This window comes from Oncorhynchus masou, chromosome 7, assembly GCF_036934945.1.
Source record: "Oncorhynchus masou masou isolate Uvic2021 chromosome 7, UVic_Omas_1.1, whole genome shotgun sequence".
Classification (NCBI taxonomy): Eukaryota; Metazoa; Chordata; class Actinopteri; order Salmoniformes; family Salmonidae; genus Oncorhynchus; species Oncorhynchus masou.
This window is the reverse complement of record NC_088218.1, coordinates 14,850,856-14,870,263: the sequence shown is the minus strand read 5'-3', so window position 1 is coordinate 14,870,263 and position 19,408 is coordinate 14,850,856. Positions and strand designations below refer to the sequence as shown.

The following is a 19,408-nucleotide window of genomic DNA, read 5'->3' as shown; positions in this document are numbered from 1 at the left end:
TTTATTACTAAGAGAGAGCTCTGCAGTACTGAGATGTTTTATTACTAAGAGAGAGCTCTGCAGTACTGAGATGTTGTATTACTAAGAGAGAGCTCTGTAGTACTGAGATGTTTTATTACTAAGAGAGAGCTCTGCGGTACTGAGATGTTTTATTATGAAGAGAGAGCTCTGCAGTACTGAGATGTTTTATTACTAAGAGAGAGCTCTACAGTACTGAGATGTTTTATTACTAAGAGAGAGCTCTGCAGTACTGAGATGTTTTATTACTAAGAGAGAGCTCTGCAGTACTGAGATGGTTTATTACTAAGAGAGAGCTCTGCAGTACTGAGATGTTGTATTACTAAGAGAGAGCTCTGTAGTACTGAGATGTTTTATTACTAACAACAGTGGTGCATGTGTATTTGTTTTAATACCTTAATATTGAAATTGTCTTTGTCAAATTCCTTCAAATTACCATCTGGTATATATCTAAGAATATCTGTTTTCACAATAGAATTGTGTCACCTGAATTTTTTTACTTTTTTCTCAAATATATCTCAACATTAATCTGTGATGTAATATTTATATATTTTCTATAAAGGAGTTGAGTTCTATATCGGATTCTGTTATTATGACCTCCATTCAAAAGGCACATCTGAGCTATCTTTGTAGCAGGTGCATGGTAACAACTGAATAACATGAGAGAGAAAAGAAGAAACCCGCACACTGCTCTTGGTAGTATCGCTGCATTTTATTAAGCTTAATGTATCAGCCTCGAGGTCTTCATCAGAGCTTTTAGGAGTGTTTTTCATTTGCACCCTTATGTAGACATTGCTCCACCCACATCCTTTCAATGCAGCGAATGAGGTTGGAGTCAAGGGAAAATAAACGTGATACCAAATATAACAATTTTCATTTCATAAGTATTCTAATAAAGTGTGTACATAAAATGTATTAAACACTTATGTAAAACCACAATGAGAAAATCAACCTATCAAGTAAGTTTTCCTTGTGTACATACAGTGCAAGAAAAAATGCCAGAGTAGGTTGAAGTGGTGGCATTAGTTCATGTTCATATTCAAGTACCATGCATTGGAATTTCATCATTAAGATCTTTTAGGAATAATGTCTGGAGGGTGAAAATCCAAAAACATATTATGCTCAGAGTGTTGTCTACTGTATATCCCCTCCCCTGTCTGATATCTTGACTTTCTCTATGCCACAAAATCTAAAGGTTGAAATGTCCTGTTTTTGGTCATTAAAATGTAATGAGACTGGATAATCCCTGTCGTTTCTCCTGATTGAACTTTTATGTTCACTAATTGTCTGTTTGAGAGAACGAGAGGTTTTACCTACATAACACAGCCCACATGGACATTTAATCATGTAGATAACATGGCTGGAAGAGCTATAAGAGTTATGTCATTTATTTGGAACCGTTTTCCTATGGCTGGAAGAGCTATAAGAGTTATGTCATTTATTTGGAACCGTTTTCCTGTGTGGGTGGCAGAAATATTCACACTTCATAATATTGTTGCAAATGCACTTGAATCTATCTGCCAAACCTTTGTTAATTTGAGGTGTTTGATATTTTGATTGTTTCAGTGAAGGACTTGAGTTCTATATTGACCTCTGAATGGTCGAATTTTTTTCTAACCTGATTGTTGAAAGAAATATACAATGCCATGCCATTGCCATCCCGTAGGAGGCGCCAAATAGTAATACACTACTAGGAAGAGACTATTCGAGAGAAGGCTGGATAATTCCTTCTGGGGCTACATCGTAACAATTAAGAAATGTACGTAGCCCGTAATCTAGGTTACATTTTAGCAATCTAAATTGTAACTATTTAAAATATATATAGTTGAAAATTGTAGGCATTAGCCTACATGCTTTTAGCCACACGACAGTGCAATTTCATTATCAAGAAGTTATCGAGTAGGAAGTTGACTTTCACCTCATAGGCTACGAAAAGGGGGCTTTCTCAGAAAGGGAAACACGTAATGTATCCCAGGCTACTTCAATAGCAGTGTTAACAGATAGGAATTGTCAACGAGATTTCAAAGAAAATGTCGATCTCACTTCTGACTGTCTTTCTTGCGGAAGCAATCCTCTGCACAGTTTCAGGTAGGTTTTGTTGCGCAGGGATTATCCATGGTTTTCGATAGTAGATATGGGTGGGAAGCCATTCGCAAATTGTAATTTGTTAGTCATTTAGGCTGTGTTTATTAGAAACAAGGTCAAGAATAGCAAACCACACCCAAAACAACGGATGTGCTACACAAGCCTAAAAAATGGAGAGTGAACTGAACTGAAGCTTTTACAATGTGTAGTAGTCTACCTACCACCAGCATAATCGCATGAAAGTGGTAATAAATACGCGTTCTTAAGCCTATCGATAAGAAAAACGACCGCACCTTTTACTGTAGGCCCCATCCACTGGACACATACGTCATTTCAACGTCTATTCGACGTTGGTTCTGTCGAAACAACTTTGATTCAACCAGTGTGCCCAGTGGGACAGAGAGACTTAGTGTGAGCTGGTTACATAGAGGCCTAACCAAAGTACTCTTTTTTTGGTTTCTGTACTTTACTGTAATATTTATACTTTTGACAACTTTTACTTTTACTTCAGTACATTCTTAAAGAAAATATTGTACATTTTCCATGACACCCAAAAGTATTCATTACATTTAGAATGCTTAGCAGGACGGGAAAATGGTGCAATTCACACACTTATCAAGAGAACATCCCTGGTTATCCCTACTGCCTCTGATCTGGCGGACTCACTAAACACAAATGCTTCATTTGTAAGTGATGTCTGAGTGTTGGAGTGTGCCCCTGGCTATCCATGCATCTAAAAAAAAAGTGCCGTCTGGTTTGCTTAATATAAGGAATTTGAAATAATTTTTACTTTTGATACTTAAGTATATTTCAAACCAATTACATTTAGACTTTTACTCAAATAGTGTTTTACTGGGTGAATTTCACTTTTGCTTGACATTTTCTGTAAATGTGTCTTTACTTTAACTCAAGTATGACACATACAAATATCTCTAGCTTAAACAGACATATTTTGATTAATTTCTATTATGTTACTTAGATTGATGCACCGGTGCGTCAATAGACTCTAGGGGTTTATTCATGAGGTATAACTTCTTTCTCATTTATAAATATATGGCAGAAAACAGAACAATATGGTTGGAATATGTTCATGCAATGGGATGAGAAGGCCACAATAATCTGCAGGCCTTGTGTATACATGTGTAGATAGATATAGGCTATCAGACTCCTAACCTGGATAGGCTACATCTCCTTGGTTCATCTCCTTGGTATTCTGTTACAAGTATGACATATTGTCTGGTTTTCCAGGTGAACAGCTCTACAGAAAGGTGGGAGGTGAGCTCGTGTTGACGCCTGACAAGTCCACAGTGACTGACCCCATCACAAGCATCCTATGGAAGCATGGGAAGAACAAGGTGGCAGAATGGGACCAGGGGTTTGGTGGTCTGGACATCTATGGTGCCTTCAAAGAGCGTACAACCCTGGACCAGACTACTGGAGAGCTGAGAATCAGTGGATTGAAGAAAACAGACAGTGGAGTTTATTCTGTGGAGTTCAACAGCAAACTGCTTGACCAGACATATGCATTATCTGTTATCAGTAAGTATTTCTGTATGTGGACTTGTTTTCCTACCTTGAGTAGAAGTCGACCGATTATGATTTTTCAACGCCGATACCAAAAAAAGCTGATACCCATTAATCGGCCGATTTAAAAAAAATATATATATATACAGTGCCTTGCGAAAGTATTCTGCCCCCTTGAACTTTGCGACCTTTTGCCACATTTCAGGCTTCAAACATAAAGATATAAAACTGTATTTTTTTGTGAAGAATCAACAACAAGTGGGACACAATCATGAAGTGGAACAACATTTATTGTATATATCAAACTTTTTTAACAAATCAAAAACTGAAAAATTGGGCGTGCAAAATTATTCAGCCCCTTTACTTTCAGTGCAGCAAACTCTCTCCAGAAGTTCAGTGAGGATCTCTGAATGATCCAATGTTGACCTAAATGACCAATGATGATAAATACAATCCACCTGTGTGTAATCAAGTCACCGTATAAATGCACCTGCACTATGATAGTCTTAGAGGTCCGTTAAAAGCGCAGAGAGCATCATGAAGAACAAGGAACACACCAGGCAGGTCCGAGATACTGTTGTGAAGAAGTTTAATGCCGGATTTGGATACAAAAAGATTTCCCAAGCTTTAAACATCCCAAGGAGCACTGTGCAAGCGATAATATTGAAATGGAAGGAGTATCAGACCACTGCAAATCTACCAAGACCTGGCCGTCTCTCTAAACTTTCAGCTCATACAAGGAGAAGACTGATCAGAGATGCAGCCAAGAGGCCCATGATCACTCTGGATGAACTTCAGAGATCTACAGCTGAGGTGGGAGACTCTGTCCATAGGACAACAATCACTCGTATATTGCACAAATCTGGCCTTTATGGAAGAGTGGCAAGAAGAAAGCCATTTCTTAAAGATATCCATAAAAAGTGTAATTTAAAGTTTGCCACAAGCCACCTGGGAGACACACCAAACATGTGGAAGAAGGTGCTCTGGTCAGATGAAACCAAAATTTAACTTTTTGGCAACAATGCAAAACGTTATGTTTGGCGTAAAAGCAACACAGCTCATCACCCTGAACACACCATCCCCACTGTCAAACATGGTGGTGGCAGCATCATGGTTTGGGCCTGCTTTTCTTCAGTGGGGACAGGGAAGATGGTTAAAATTGATGGGAAGATGGATAGAGCCAAATACAGGACCATTCTAGAAGAAAACCTGATGGAGTCTGCAAAAGACCTGAGACTGGGACGGAGATTTGTCTTCCAACAAGACAATGATCCAAAACATAAAGCAAAATCTACAATGGAATGGTTCAAAAATAAACATATTGAGGTGTTAGAATGGCCAAGTCAAAGTCCAGACCTGAATCCAATCGAGAATCTGTGGAAAGAACTGAAAACTGCTGTTCACAAATGCTCTCCATCCAACCTCACTGAGCTCGAGCTGTTTTGCAAGGAGCAATGGGAAAAAATGTCAGTCTCTCGATGTGCAAAACTGATAGAGACATACCCCAAGCGACTTACAGCTGTCATCGCAGCAAAAGGTGGCGCTACAAAGTATTAACTTAAGGGGGCTGAATAATTTTGCACGCCCAATTTTTCAGTTTTTGATTTGTTAAAAAAGTTTGCAATATCCAATAAATGTTGTTCCACTTCATGATTGTGTCCCACTTGTTGTTGATTCTTCACAAAAAAATACAGTTTTATATCTTTATGTTTGAAGCCTGAAATGTGGCAAAGTTCAAGGGGGCCAAATACTTTCGCAAGGCACTGTATATATTTGTAATAATGACAATTACAACAATACTGAATGAACATTGAACACTTTTATTTTAACTTAATATAATACTTAAATAAAATCTATTTAATCTCAAATAAATAATGAAACATGTTAAATTTGGTTTAAATAATGCAAAAACAGTGTTGGAGAAGAAATTAAAAGTGCAATATGTGCCATGTAAAAAACATAACGTTTAAGTTCCTTGCTCAGAACATGAACATATGAATATATGAATAACATATGAAAGCTGATGGTTCAATATTCCCAGTTATTCAATATTCCCAGTTAAGAAGTTTTAGGTTGTTGTTATTATAGGACTATTTCTCTCTATACCATTTGTAGTTCATATACCTTTGACTGTTGGATGTTCTTATAGGCACTATAGTATTGCCAGCCTAATCTCAGGAGTTGATGGGCTTGAAGTCATAACCAGCGCTGTGGATCAAGCATTGCTAAGAGCTGCTTGCAAAACGCAGTAAAGTGCTGTTTGAATGAATGCTTACGAGCCTGCTGCTGCCTACCACCGCTCAGTCAGACTGCTCTATCAAAACATAGACTTAATTATAATATAATAAACTCAGAAATACGAGCCTTTGGTCATTAATATGGTCAAATCCGGGAACTATCTTTTCGAAAACAAAATGTTTATTCTTTCAGTGAAATATGGAACCGTTCCGTATTTTATCGAACTGGTGGCAACCCTATGTCTAAATATTGCTGTTACATTGCACAACCTTCAATGTTATGTCATAATTAGGTACAATTCTGGCAAATTAGTTCACCATTTGCAACGAACCAGGCGGCCCAAACTGCAGCATATACCCTGACTCTACTTGCACTGAACGCAAGAGAAGTGACACAATTTCCATATTTAATATTGCCTGCTAACATGAATTTCTGTTAACTAAATATGCAGGTTTAAAAAATATACATCTCTGTATTGATTTTAAGAAAGACATTGATGTTTATGATTAGGTAAATTTGTCGCGAATGTGCTTCTGTTAAATCATCACCCGTTTGGCGACGTTGAAGTAGGCTGTGATTCGATGATAAATTAACAGGCACCGCATTGATTATATGAAACACAGGACAAGCTAGTTAAACTAGTAATATCATCAACCATGTGTAGTTAACTAGTGATTATGTGAAGATTGATTGTTTTTTATAAGATAAGTTTAATGCTAGCTAACAACTTACCTTGGCTCCTTGCAGCCACAAGGTCCTTTTGATGCTGCACACATGTAACAGGTGGTCAGCCTGCCACGCCGTCTCCTCGTGGATTGCAATGTAATCGGCGTCCAAAAAGGCTGGTTACCGATTGTTATGAAAACTTGAAATTGGCCCCGATTAATCGGCCGACCTCTAATCTTGACCAGAATGTCCTGACAACATAGGAAAACAAGAAATATTCTGGAAAGTCAAGACATTTAGCATGTCCTGAAAAGTAAAAATGCTATTTTAGGTTTAAGGGTTAGGTTTAGGGTTTAGGGTTTGGGGTTACGGTTAAAGATGCACTCTCAAACTTTTGTATAATTTCAGCCAGTAGTTTTGAATGTGGTGCAAGCGTGCCAAAAGTCCTCCCCTTTTGTTATACTACGTCATCCATTTCGTATGATATGTTACATCTTGCCATTTGTATTTCTTTATTATTATAATAAATGTTTTTGTATTTTGTATGATACTGTATGTTACGAATCCAGTTTGTACTATATGTTCTGAATATGATTCTGATCTTTATTTGATTAGGGTTTGGAGTTAGTTTGGGTTAAGATTAGGGCTAGGGTTATGATTAGGGTTAGGAGTTAGTTTGGGTTAAGATTAGGGCTAGGGTTATGATTAGGGTTAGGAGTTAGTTCATTAAGATTAGGGCTAAGGTTATGATTAGGGTTAGGAGTTAGTTCGGGTTAAGATTAGGGCTAGGGTTATGATTAGGGTTAGGAGTTAGTTCGAAGATTAGGGCTAGGGTTATGATTAGGGTTAGGAGTTAGTTCGGGTTATTAGGGCTAGGGTTATGATTAGGGTTAGGAGTTAGTTAGGCGGGTTAAGATTAGGGCTAGGGTTATGATTAGGGTTAGGAGTTAGTTCGGGTTAAGATTAGGGCTAGGCTTATGATTAGGGTTATGATTAAGATTAGGTAGGGTTATGATTAGGGTTAGTTAGTTCGGGTTAAGATTAGGGCTAGGGTTATGATTAGGGTTAGGAGTTAGTTCGGGTTAAGATTAGGGCTAGGGTTATGATTAGGGTTAGGAGTTAGTTCGGGTTAAGATTAGGGCTAGGGTTATGATTAGGGTTAGGAGTTAGTTCGGGTTAAGATTAGGGCTAGGGTTATGATTAGGGTTAGGAGTTAGTTCGGGTTAAGATTAGGGCTAGGGTTATGATTAGGGTTAGGAGTTAGTTCGGGTTAAGATTAGGGCTAGGGTTATGATTAGGGTTAGGAGTTAGTTCGGGTTAAGATTAGGGCTAGGGTTATGATTAGGGTTAGGAGTTAGTTCGGGTTAAGATTAGGGCTAGGGTTATGATTAGGGTTAGGAGTTAGTTCGGGTTAAGATTAGGGCTGGGTTATGATTAGGGTTAGGAGTTAGTTCGGATTAGTTAAGATTAGGGCTAGGGTTATGATTAGGGTTAGGAGTTAGTTATGATTAGGGTTAGGAGTTAGTTCGGGTTAAGATTAGGGCTAGGGTTATGATTAGGGTTAGGAAGTTAAATTAGGGCTTTTGATTATTAGGAAAAGATTAGAATTTTTACTTAAGATTAGGGCCCCAAAAGCCCTTAAGATTAGGGCAAGTTCGGGTTAAGATTAGGGCTAGGGTTATGATTAGGGTTAGGAGTTAGTTCGGGTTAAGATTAGGGCTAGGGTTATGATTAGCTGTTTTCGGGCTAAGGTTCAGTGTCTTTTGAATGGAAATTGCATGTGTGTGTCTGTTTGCATGTGTGTCTGGCGTGCACGAAACAGCGAGTACAAGCACCCCCCCCCCCCCAATAAAACCATTGTTCTGTCTTGATCTCCTCTATTTTCAGACGCAGTCCCCAAACCCACAATCACTTATTCCTGTAACCCAGACAAAACCTCCTGCACTCTGACTTGTGAGGGCAACACCACTGATGCTGAACCAGTCACCTACAGCTGGAAAAAGGGGAGAGGGCGTGGGAGGTCTTAGACAAACAGATTAATGTCAATAAGAACGACGCTGGCAAATCCACCAACAGTTCCACGTACTTCTGCAAGATGAAGAACTCTGTTGGGGAAGGTGAAGTCAGCGAGCCAGTGGTGTTAGGCTCAGGTGAGAGGACTCTCGTAAGAGTGAACACTAAAATCAGCTACACCTGTCAATTCAAGGACCCTGTGAGCGAGGCCAGTGAAGTCTTTGATAAAGACCTATTTGGCCCAGGTGACAGGACACTCATAGATGTTGTTACACTGCCCAGTATGTTGTTATAGCCTAAGACTACTATATGTATGAATCTGGGATTGTTGATAGGTGAGGTACTCAATATTAAGAAGGTGTTCCTAATGTTTGGTATAGTCAGTGTAGCTGAGGGATTTGGGAAGATAGAACAAAAGCATCTGGAAAAAAGCATCTGGACTGGAAAGTTGTGTCATATTTTATTAAATGTTAACATTAAATGTATTCCTTCCTCACTGCAGATGGCTGGTTGACCAAGGCCAGGTTATTTGGTATTTCTGTCTTTGTTCTTGCTGTTGCTGGAGTTCTATCGTTCATTCTTGGTCATAGAGCTAAAACAGGTAAGGACAAATTATATATATATATTGCAAATTTGACTTACACATGTATGAGGTGGATTGTCAAAGTAAATGTATTCTTATTTTTCTATACCACAGGAGTTTGGATCTATGAGAAAGGTAGGATGATTGTCTGTCTGTCTGTCTGTCTGTCTCTGTCTGTCTGTGTCTGTCTCTGTCTGTCTCTGTGTCTGTCTGTCTCTGTCTGTCTGTGTCTGTCTGTTTGTCTCTGTGTCTGTCTGTGTCTCTGTCTGTCTCTGTCTGTCTCTGTCTGTCTGTGTCTGTCTGTTTGTCTCTGTGTCTGTCTGTGTCTCTGTCTGTGTCTGTCTGTTTGTCTCTGTGTCTGTCTGTTTGTCTCTGTGTCTGTCTGTGTCTCTGTCTGTCTCTGTCTGTCTGTTTGTCTCTGTGTCTGTCTGTCTCTGTCTGTTTGTCTCTGTGTCTGTCTGTGTCTCTGTCTGTCTGTGTCTGTCTGTTTGTCTCTGTGTCTGTCTGTTTGTCTCTGTGTCTGTCTGTGTCTCTGTCTGTCTCTGTCTGTCTGTTTGTCTCTGTGTCTGTCTGTGTCTCTGTCTGTCTCTGTCTGTTTGTCTCTGTGTCTGTCTCTGTCTCTGTCTGTCTGTGTCTGTCTGTTTGTCTCTGTGTCTGTCTGTTTGTCTCTGTGTCTGTCTGTGTCTCTGTCTGTCTCTGTCTGTCTGTTTGTCTCTGTGTCTGTCTGTTTGTCTCTGTCTGTCTGTCTCTGTCTGTCTGTGTCTGTCTGTGTCTCTGTCTGTCTCTGTCTGTCTGTTTGTCTCTGTGTCTGTCTGTGTCTCTGTCTGTCTCTGTCTGTTTGTCTCTGTGTCTGTCTGTGTCTCTGTCTGTCTCTGTCTGTCTGTCTCTGTCTCTGTCTGTCTGTGTCTGTCTGTTTGTCTCTGTGTCTGTCTGTTTGTCTCTGTGTCTGTCTGTGTCTCTGTCTGTCTCTGTCTGTCTGTTTGTCTCTGTGTCTGTCTGTTTGTCTCTGTCTGTCTGTCTCTGTCTGTCTGTTTGTCTCTGTGTCTGTCTGTGTCTCTGTCTGTCTCTGTCTGTCTGTGTCTGTCTGTCTGTCTGTGTCTGTCTGTTTGTCTCTGTGTCTCTGTCTGTGTGTCTGTCTGTCTCTGTCTGTCTGTCTGTCTGTCTGTAATCTTGGGTAATAGTTGTGATTTGATGAAACTAATCCCTTTTTCCTTTTTTTCTTTCAGAATCAATGCCTTGGGAAGGAGGTAGGAAACATGCATTACGTTTAATTTGTAGTAATGTTCATTTAAGTTCCATTCATTGTTTTGTAGTAACGTTCATTTAAATTCCATGAATTGTTTTGTAGTAATGTTCATTTAAATTCCATTCATTGTTTTGTAGTAATGTTCATTTAAATTCCATTCATTTTTTTGTAGTAATGTTCATTTAAATTCCATTCATTGTTTTCGCTGCCATCACGATTCCTCACGATCATGTCCCTTTGCTCCAGTGTATTACTTGCATTAGTCACTGCTGAGGTTACTGACCTAATTGAATATCTCTTCTCTATTTTCCATTACTAGAATTCTGGAAAAACCAGAGAGAAGTGGGACCTAGTAAGTGTTTCCTTTACTTGACCACAACAAACAGGATCTGTGTATGATTAAGCTAAACTCTCTCTCTCTCTCTTCAGCCACTGACACATCAAATGGAGTTTCTGCATCCACAGGCAAGTCATAGAGCTGCTTCTAGACTGCATGATGCAGAAATAGTGCCAGAAGTATCATTAGATGTCTCTCAGGTGTCTCCTACTCTGCTGTTAACACAACAGCAGCTGAAGGGGGGCAGGGGAAGGAAGGTATGATGCCCAGCATCTTCCACTTCTATGTTTGATCTGAAGGGACCAAATAGGAGTTAGGAATATAACTTTAACCTCCTGGGCCACCCAAATGAAAAATGTATGCATGCATGACTGTACAGTAAGTCACTTTGGATAAATGAGTTTGCTTAATGGCATAAACAGTATTATATTTAGATGTTAGCAATAAGGTGGTAGCTCTATCTAGCGATGGCAATGGGACTTCGAGCGCTCCAACTATCCTGTTTTGTTTGTTATTTTGCAGAGGAAGCCTTGGCGAGGAAAAATGATCATAAAGATGATTCGGTATTGTAGGACGGTAAGTTTGACTGTAAAATAATATATACTGCATCCACCTCATTCTCTTAATTGTGAACCAATTTAGGCTAACTCTACCAGTGTGTTGAACTCTTGTTCCTACTGATGTGTTTTAGCTGTGGATCTGTGGGCCAGAGGATCACTGTGGATCAAGAGAAACAAACATCTAGACAACGAGCACTGGATGACAAAAAGAATGTTACATCCCGATCTGAGAAATAGAGGTCAATTTGAGTTACAGATGTAGGATCTTAATTTGAGCTAAGGTGAGTTTGTTACTGCAGGAAAATAGTCCTGCAGAAAGGAACTTTTAATTATATGTATTATAATACATTTTGTATTTATAATACAGTTTGTAGGGGCTAATTTATTTGTATTTTTTAACTAGGCAAGTCAGTTAAGAACAAATTCTTATTTTCAATGATGGCCTAGGAACAGTGGGTTAACTGCCTGTTCAGGTGCAGAATGACAGATTTGTACCTTGTCAGCTCAGGGATTGGAACTTTCAACCTTCCGGTGGCTGCGGTCCCTGTACAGGGATCAAAATCAGCGGAAATTCCAGAGCGCCAACTAATAGTACTCGATACAACTCAAACTTTCATTAAAACACACATGCAGGATACTCAATTAAAGCTACACTCGTTGTGAATCTAGCCAACATGTCAGATTTTTAAAATGCTTTTCGGCGAAAGCATAAGAAGCTATTATCTGATAGCATGCAACCCCCAGAAATACACGAAGGGGACGTAAACAAAATAATTAGCGTAGCCGGCGCTACACAAAACGCAGAAATAAAATATAAAACATTCATTACCTTTGACGAGCTTCTTTGTTGGCACTCCTATATGTCCCATAAACATCACAATTGGGTCTTTTTTTCGATTAAATCGGTCCATGTATACCCAAAATGTCCATTTATGAACACGGTCAGATCCAGGAAAAAACTCAACGTCATTTTTTTAAATTAAAAAAGTTGCCTATAAACTTTGACAAAACACTTCAAACTACTTTTGTAATCCAACTTTAGGTATTAATAAACGATTAAATTGATCACGGGGCAATCTGTATTCAATAGCAGCAAGTCTTGAAATCATCGTCCATATTCTACCTTTCATAACTTCCTCCGGAATACCCGACGACAGGAAGTGCCTATTACTCATTTGACCAATGATTAACTTCAATACAATTCCCAACACTGGCGACATCGTGCGGAAGCTGTAGGAACTGTAAACCGGTCGCTATCTATTTTCCCTTGCCATAGACAATACAGAGACTGGCGGATTGATATTTTTGTTTTGTTTTTTTGTGAACAGTTTTCCTTGGGATTTTGCCTCCTACACACGTTCTGTTATAGTTACAGACATCATTTAACCAGTTTTATAAACTTTAGAGTGTTTTCTATCCACACATACTAATCATATGCATATACTATATTCCTGGCATGACTAGCAGGGCGTTGAAATTATGCGCGATTTTTAACAAAAAGCTGTGAAAATTCGCAGCATCCTTAACAGGTTTAAGAACAAATTCTTATTTTCAATGACAGCCTAGGAACAGTGGGTTAACTGCCTGTTCAGGGAAAGAATGACAGATTTGTACCTTGTCAGCTCAGGGATTTGAACTTGCAACCTTCCGGTTACTAGTCCAACGCTCTAACCACTAGGCTACCCTGCCGCCCCTATATATTTTTTGTTGTACAGGAAAATCAAGTCAGAAGTTTCAAAGTGGAAATTACTTATTTCAGAAGCCCTTTTAAGCCTTGAGTACACTACAAGTTTTACATGCTTAGGGCCTCCCGAGTTGCGCAGTGGTCTAAGGCACTGCATTGCAGTTGCTAGCTGTGCCACTATAGATCCTGGTTTGAGTCCAGGCTCTGTCGCAGCCGGCCGAGACCGGGAGACCCATGGGGCGGTGTACAATTGGCCCAGCGTCGTCTAGGTTAGGGGAGGCTTTGGCCGGCCGGGATGTCCTTGTCCCATCGCTCTCTAGCGACTCCTGTGGCGGGCAGGGCCAGTGCATGCTGACACGGTCGCCAGGAGTACGGTGTTTCCTCCGACACATTGGTGTGGCTGGCTTCCGGGTTAAGCGGGCATTGTGTCAAGAAGCAGTGCGGGTTGGTTGGGTCGTGTTTCGGAGGACGCATGGCTCTCGACCTTCGCCTCTCCCAAGTCCGTACGGGAGTTGCAGCGAGGAGACAAGACTGTAATTACCAAATGTATATCACGAAATTGGGGAGAATTTTTATTTTATTTAAATAAATATATATATATATAAAAAGTGTACATGCTTTGCAGGAAAGAACAATTTGCAAAGTAAATTGCTAAACCTTACAAATTCTTAGGATCATAGACAAACCTATGACACCAATGACTACAGCTCTGAGTATGTTTACATGCACACAAATGATTAAATATTAGCTAATTAGGGTTAATACTCAGAGTTTGGCATCAGTCATGTCAACACCTTACTCTGATTTTCTTAATCGGTGTAAGGTCAAAAGCGAAGTAAGCATATGCCGCAATCTTTCCAATTATAATGGTATGTAAACATCCTAATCTGAGTTCCAGTGGTGTATCAATGGCATGTAAACATCCTAATCTCACTTCCAGTGGTGTATTAATGGCATGTAAACATCCTAATCTGAGTTCCAGTGGTGTATCAATGGCATGTAAACATCCTAATCTCACTTCCAGTGGTGTATTAATGGCATGTAAACATCCTAATCTCACTTCCAGTGGTGTATTAATGGCATGTAACCACCTTAATCTCACTTCCAGTGGTGTATCAATGGCATGTAAACAACTTAATCTCACTTCCAGTGGTGTATTAATGGCATGTAACCACCTTAATCTCACTTCCAGTGGTGTATCAATGGCATGTAAACAACTTAATCTCACTTCCAGTGGTGTATTTGATCTGCACATGTGCTATCATGAGCAGCGTGAACCTCCTTTTCTGGCGCAGGTGAAGTGAGTTTGGAAAATCTGAAAGTATGTATAGTTTTCACATGCAAACATTATATAGTATGTCCAAACTCTGAATCAAATAGGCTTCCCAAAAATGATATGATCGATGTGATAGAACGTTTATGTTGATTGGTGATTTTCAGGTTGCCTGAATATGACCTGTCCACCGGATTGTAGAGGAAATCGTTCTTCTCGCAAAGCATGTAAACGTTTTAATCAAACTATAATATTAATCAGAGTATTAACATTAATCAGATTATTGAATGCATATAAACATACCTGTTGTTACATGAAATACGATAGTTTGCAAAAATACTTCATTTAAAGTTTGCGCTTATATAGAAATATGCAGTTGGTAAAGTGCAATTGCTCAAACTTAAGCCATGTGCCTTTAAAGCCTGCTCACACTTCTACTCTGCCAGTGTGTATCTCTGTTCTTTCTTAACCCATGTGAGAACAAGTTTACTGCAGTACTAGCAAACTTTACAATGACAATCTTAAAATGTGTGATGTGATTGCAAGATCACTGCCTTACTTCTCATAATCAATAATAGTAAAGTCAATTTTTACCCAGTGCTGTCTAATTGGAATGTAAATATCCTATCGTTTTACATGTTTATTTCCTGCATCTTAAACCAATGTTGATTTTGTGTTGAATGTATGTAACATTTGCATATATTTCTATAGAGACCAAGGCCTCAGTTCTGTACATGTTGTGAGAGTGAAGTTTGTCTTTTTAACAGAATTGTAAAACTGTCACACTTAGAATTTAGTAGTAATAAAGCAGTGGTTTTATTTTTTATTATTTGAATGTGCCTGACACCATAGACACCCTACAGGCCTGTACTGTACCTGGCATTGCGTGGTATACCAAAGATACTGGCAACTAACTCAATATATCTCATCGGTGAGCAAATTAAGCATATTGGACAGAACAAGCAAGGAGGTGGGCAGATCCAGGCACGAGCTAGCAAGATCCTATTGGCACGTGTTTGCAAGCATTTGCATATTTCCGTTAGGGAATTCCTTTTCTCTAAAGTGTGTTTGCGGCAATAACTCAATTCGCCCTTGCATTCCTAAACAACAAAAACATTTGAAGCGTTGGCGAAGGGTCAAGTCTACAAAACGGAGTGAGTGGAGGTTCAAAATGGGACGCTTCAGATGTATACATCCGGTGAGACATCTGGCTCTTTCTATCTGTGGTGCACTTTGTGACAGTTGAATAAAGAAGTCTCTATTGCACCCCCTAGTGAGCTCACACGATCACTGCGTCATAAAATAAGGAAGGGTGTGGCTTAGTTGTTACTATCTGATCATGCTTGAAACGACGGCACGTTACAACCACATAGTCCATTTCACCGCTCCCCTTAACCATTACCCAAACCTTAACCGTAACTAAATCGAGTACCAAAAATGTACGTAGTTGCGCATTAGTTCGGACAAAATCGTAACTTTAGTTCTTTCTAGCATGGCCATCTGCAGTAGTAACTACAGAGTTGTTTTTCGCTGCACTCAGTTACTCACAGATGCCCCCTTCTGGATGTACAGCCAATAGCACTATGGACACCGTTGTGGCCAGTTTGTGCTGTTAGATTATGTCTAGTTGTTTGTGTGTGTACCCACAATGCCTGCATGTGAGTTTGGAGCCCCACCTGTTCAAGCCTCTACCCTTGAATGACACTCACCTTGAGGTTCCGTTTCCTGCCCTCGGCTATTGATGAATAAACTACAAATGTCTTGATCTTTTGAAACTTCGATTTCACCACACCTCCTATTCAGTTTTAACCATTGTCAAGTGATTACCCAACTCATTTACCCTTCAAAGCTCAACGACAGTGTCCCAGAGTCCACTTGTTTATGACATCCTAGACTAAAGAACCAGGATTTTCTGAAACTTTCCTGTCTAGGTTGATGAACAACCAACCTTCACAATTTGTGCAGGACTAGTGTTAGAGTCCTTATAGTGATCTTTTCAAACTGACAGAATCTCGGTTAACGGAATGTTCATTTCGGAGTAGAATTCACGGTTAAATGGAACCGATCCCTCGCTCTTACTTGACTGTAGACAGCTCAGACTCAGTTATTCAACTGAATGTTTTTCCTTTGAAGGCCTAATAATACGTAATATGGACTTGTTAATAGATGAATAGATACCAGATGAGTTCTGGTCCAACAGACCGTATAGCCTACTATTGTACCACATGTTACACTGTAAGATCAAGCCCAATGACATGCTGTATGCTTCACAGCCTCACACATTGACCTAATGTTCTAAGGTAACTGACTTCAGGGTGAATATCCTTCATCTCTGTGACATTGTTTATGACCTGGTAGTAATGGTCTCTATTAATGTATAACTATGGCAGAGGGATCGGCAGGTTGGCTACTTTTATGGTACGTAGTTCCACTGACCCTGTTACAATAAAGATAACCTCGTCCCCAGGCTGGAATTACTGGAGAGAGAGAGACAGACAGACAGAGAGAGAGAGCGTGGGAGAGAGAGAGAGACAGAGAGAGGGGGGGGATCAGAGAAAGAGACAGTGAGAGAGGGAGAGAAACAGAGAGAGAGGGGGGGAGAAACAGATAGAGAGAAATGGAGAGAGAGACAGAGAGCAAGAGAGAGAGAGACAGAGAGCAAGAGAGAGCCGGCTGGTGGATGAGACTACAATAAAGACAAGACTGAAAGAGCTTAAACAAGCGCTGTGTGTGTGTGTGTGTGTGTATGCTTGAAGCCCTGACAGTGCTGCCCACTCACAGAACCATGCGTGCCAAGTGTGTGAGTACATGCTGTCTGTGTGTGTGTGTGTGTGTGTGTAAAGCCCTGCCAAAGAGCACAAAGTGCTGCCCACTCACACAACCATGGCATCTGGTGGCTTTCTAGAGCAGTAATAATAAAGAGAGATATTCAGGAATGGGAGAGCCCAAACTGCACAGTTGTATGGTTAGTAATGCCAAGAAGCAGAGAGAGAGTGAGAAAGATGAGAAACAGAGACAGAAGTGTATTTCTTGTTTCTACCAGCAGGAGGCAGTGCTAAGCCAAGCTTTACCATTGCTGGCTGCACCCATCAGTAGCACAGTGACTGGGAGTAGCATGTCAAACACACCACAGAAATAAACATGTTTATTTACCCCATACCTAAAGCACAAATACATTAAATCTACACATTAATATTGCATACTGTAATGTTTTGTAATGGTCATAGGATTTCCTGGAATCAGTCGAGACTCTAGAGACATAAACAAGGATTATGGAAAGATTAGGTCCTGTAAGAAAGCAGGAAGTACACATGGGAGCCAACTGATCCATTTGTGTCACTCAGTGGGAGTTGATGTCTAATCCCTCTTCCCTTTCTCATTATAGGAATCAGTATGACAGCTATGAGCCATTGACCAACTCATCATTTTCGGCTGTTGACACCACAAAATCGACACTGGTGTTGACATCACAGTTCCACATGAATGACTGCCACGTCCACTCTGTCTCAAAATATTTAACCCGGACGGACACTGCATTTTAACTTGCCTATCCACTCAAAATATTTAACCCGGACACTGCATTTTAACTTGCCTATCCACTCAAAATGTTTAACCCGGACACTGCATTTTAACTTGCCTATCCACTCAAAATGTTTAACCCGGACACTGCATTTTAACTTGCTTATCCACTCAAAATGTTTAACCCGGACACTGCATTTTAACTTGCTTATCCACTCAAAATGTTTAACCCGGACACTGCATTTTAACTTGCTTATCCACTCAAAATGTTTAACCCGGACACTGCATTTTAACTTGCCTATCCACTCAAAATGTTTAACCCGGACACTGCATTTTAACTTGCTTATCCACTCAAACTGTTGCTTCTTCAACAGTTTCTTCAAACTGTTTTGTATATATTTAATGTTTATATTATCTAGATATTAAACTGTCTTAATGACATCTCTCATTTCCTTATTACCGTTGTGCCTCCATGGTAACAGCGTGAGCATCTTTAGATTATTCTGCAGCCCACTAGTGAGCTGATCTAAAACCAGCATGGGAGAGACATACCTCCTATTATAACCCTTTGTAGAGGGAGTTTTTATAAATGTTATTCTCAGAATTGTACCTCATTCACAGAATTCTGCATTCTACCTGCCCTTTCTAAGTGGAGCTGGATCAATGAATGCTAGGAATTCTCTTTCCAAAACTGTCAGGTTCCCCCCACCTCCTCAACATGATATGTATGCTGTTAAAAGCTGGTGTTTTTATTCCGTGTATCCGTGGAGTTCACATCTGACCATGGTCACTGAGCGATGGGCTGTACCTGCCATGGTGATATAGGGGGACTATGGTCACTGAGCGATGGGCTGTACCTGCCATGGTGATATAGGGGGACTATGGTCACTGAGCGATGGGCTGTACCTGCCATGGTGATATAGGGGGACTATGGTCACTGAGCGATGGGCTGTACCTGCCATGGTGATATAGGGGGACTATGGTCACTGAGCGATGGGCTGTACCTGCCATGGTGATATAGGGGGACCATGGTCACTGAGCGATGGGCTGTACCTGCCATGGTGATATAGGGGGACTATGGTCACTGAGCGATGGGCTGTACCTGCCATGGTGATATAGGGGGACCATGGTCACTGAGCGATGGGCTGTACCTGCCATGGTGATATAGGGGGACTATGGTCACTGAGCGATGGGCTGTACCTGCCATGGTGATATAGGGGGACTATGGTCACTGAGCGTATGGGTGATATAGGGGGACTGTACCTGCCATGGTGATATAGGGGGACTATGGTCACTGAGCGATGGGCTGTACCTGCCATGGTGATATAGGGGGACTATGGTCACTGGCGATGGGCTGTACCTGCCATGGTGATATAGGGGGACTATGGTCACTGAGCGATGGGCTGTACCTGCCATGGTGATATAGGGGGACTATGGTCACTGAGCGGTCATGGGCTGTACCTGCCATGGTGATATAGGGGGACTATGGTCACTGAGCGATGGGCTGTACCTGCCATGGTGATATAGGGGGACTATGGTCACTGAGCGATGGGCTGTACCTGCCATGGTGATATAGGGGGACTATGGTCACTGAGCGATGGGCTGTACCTGCCATGGTGATATAGGGGGACCATGGTCACTGAGCGATGGGCTGGTCACCTG

General features: G+C 40.6%; 1 pseudogene; it reads left to right on the top strand.

Annotated features, from left to right (window-relative positions):
- The window catches only part of LOC135543348 (uncharacterized), a 54,318-nt pseudogene extending 39,265 nt beyond the window's left edge, over window positions 1-15,053 (top strand).
- The last annotated feature ends 4,355 nt before the right edge of the window (window positions 15,054-19,408 follow it).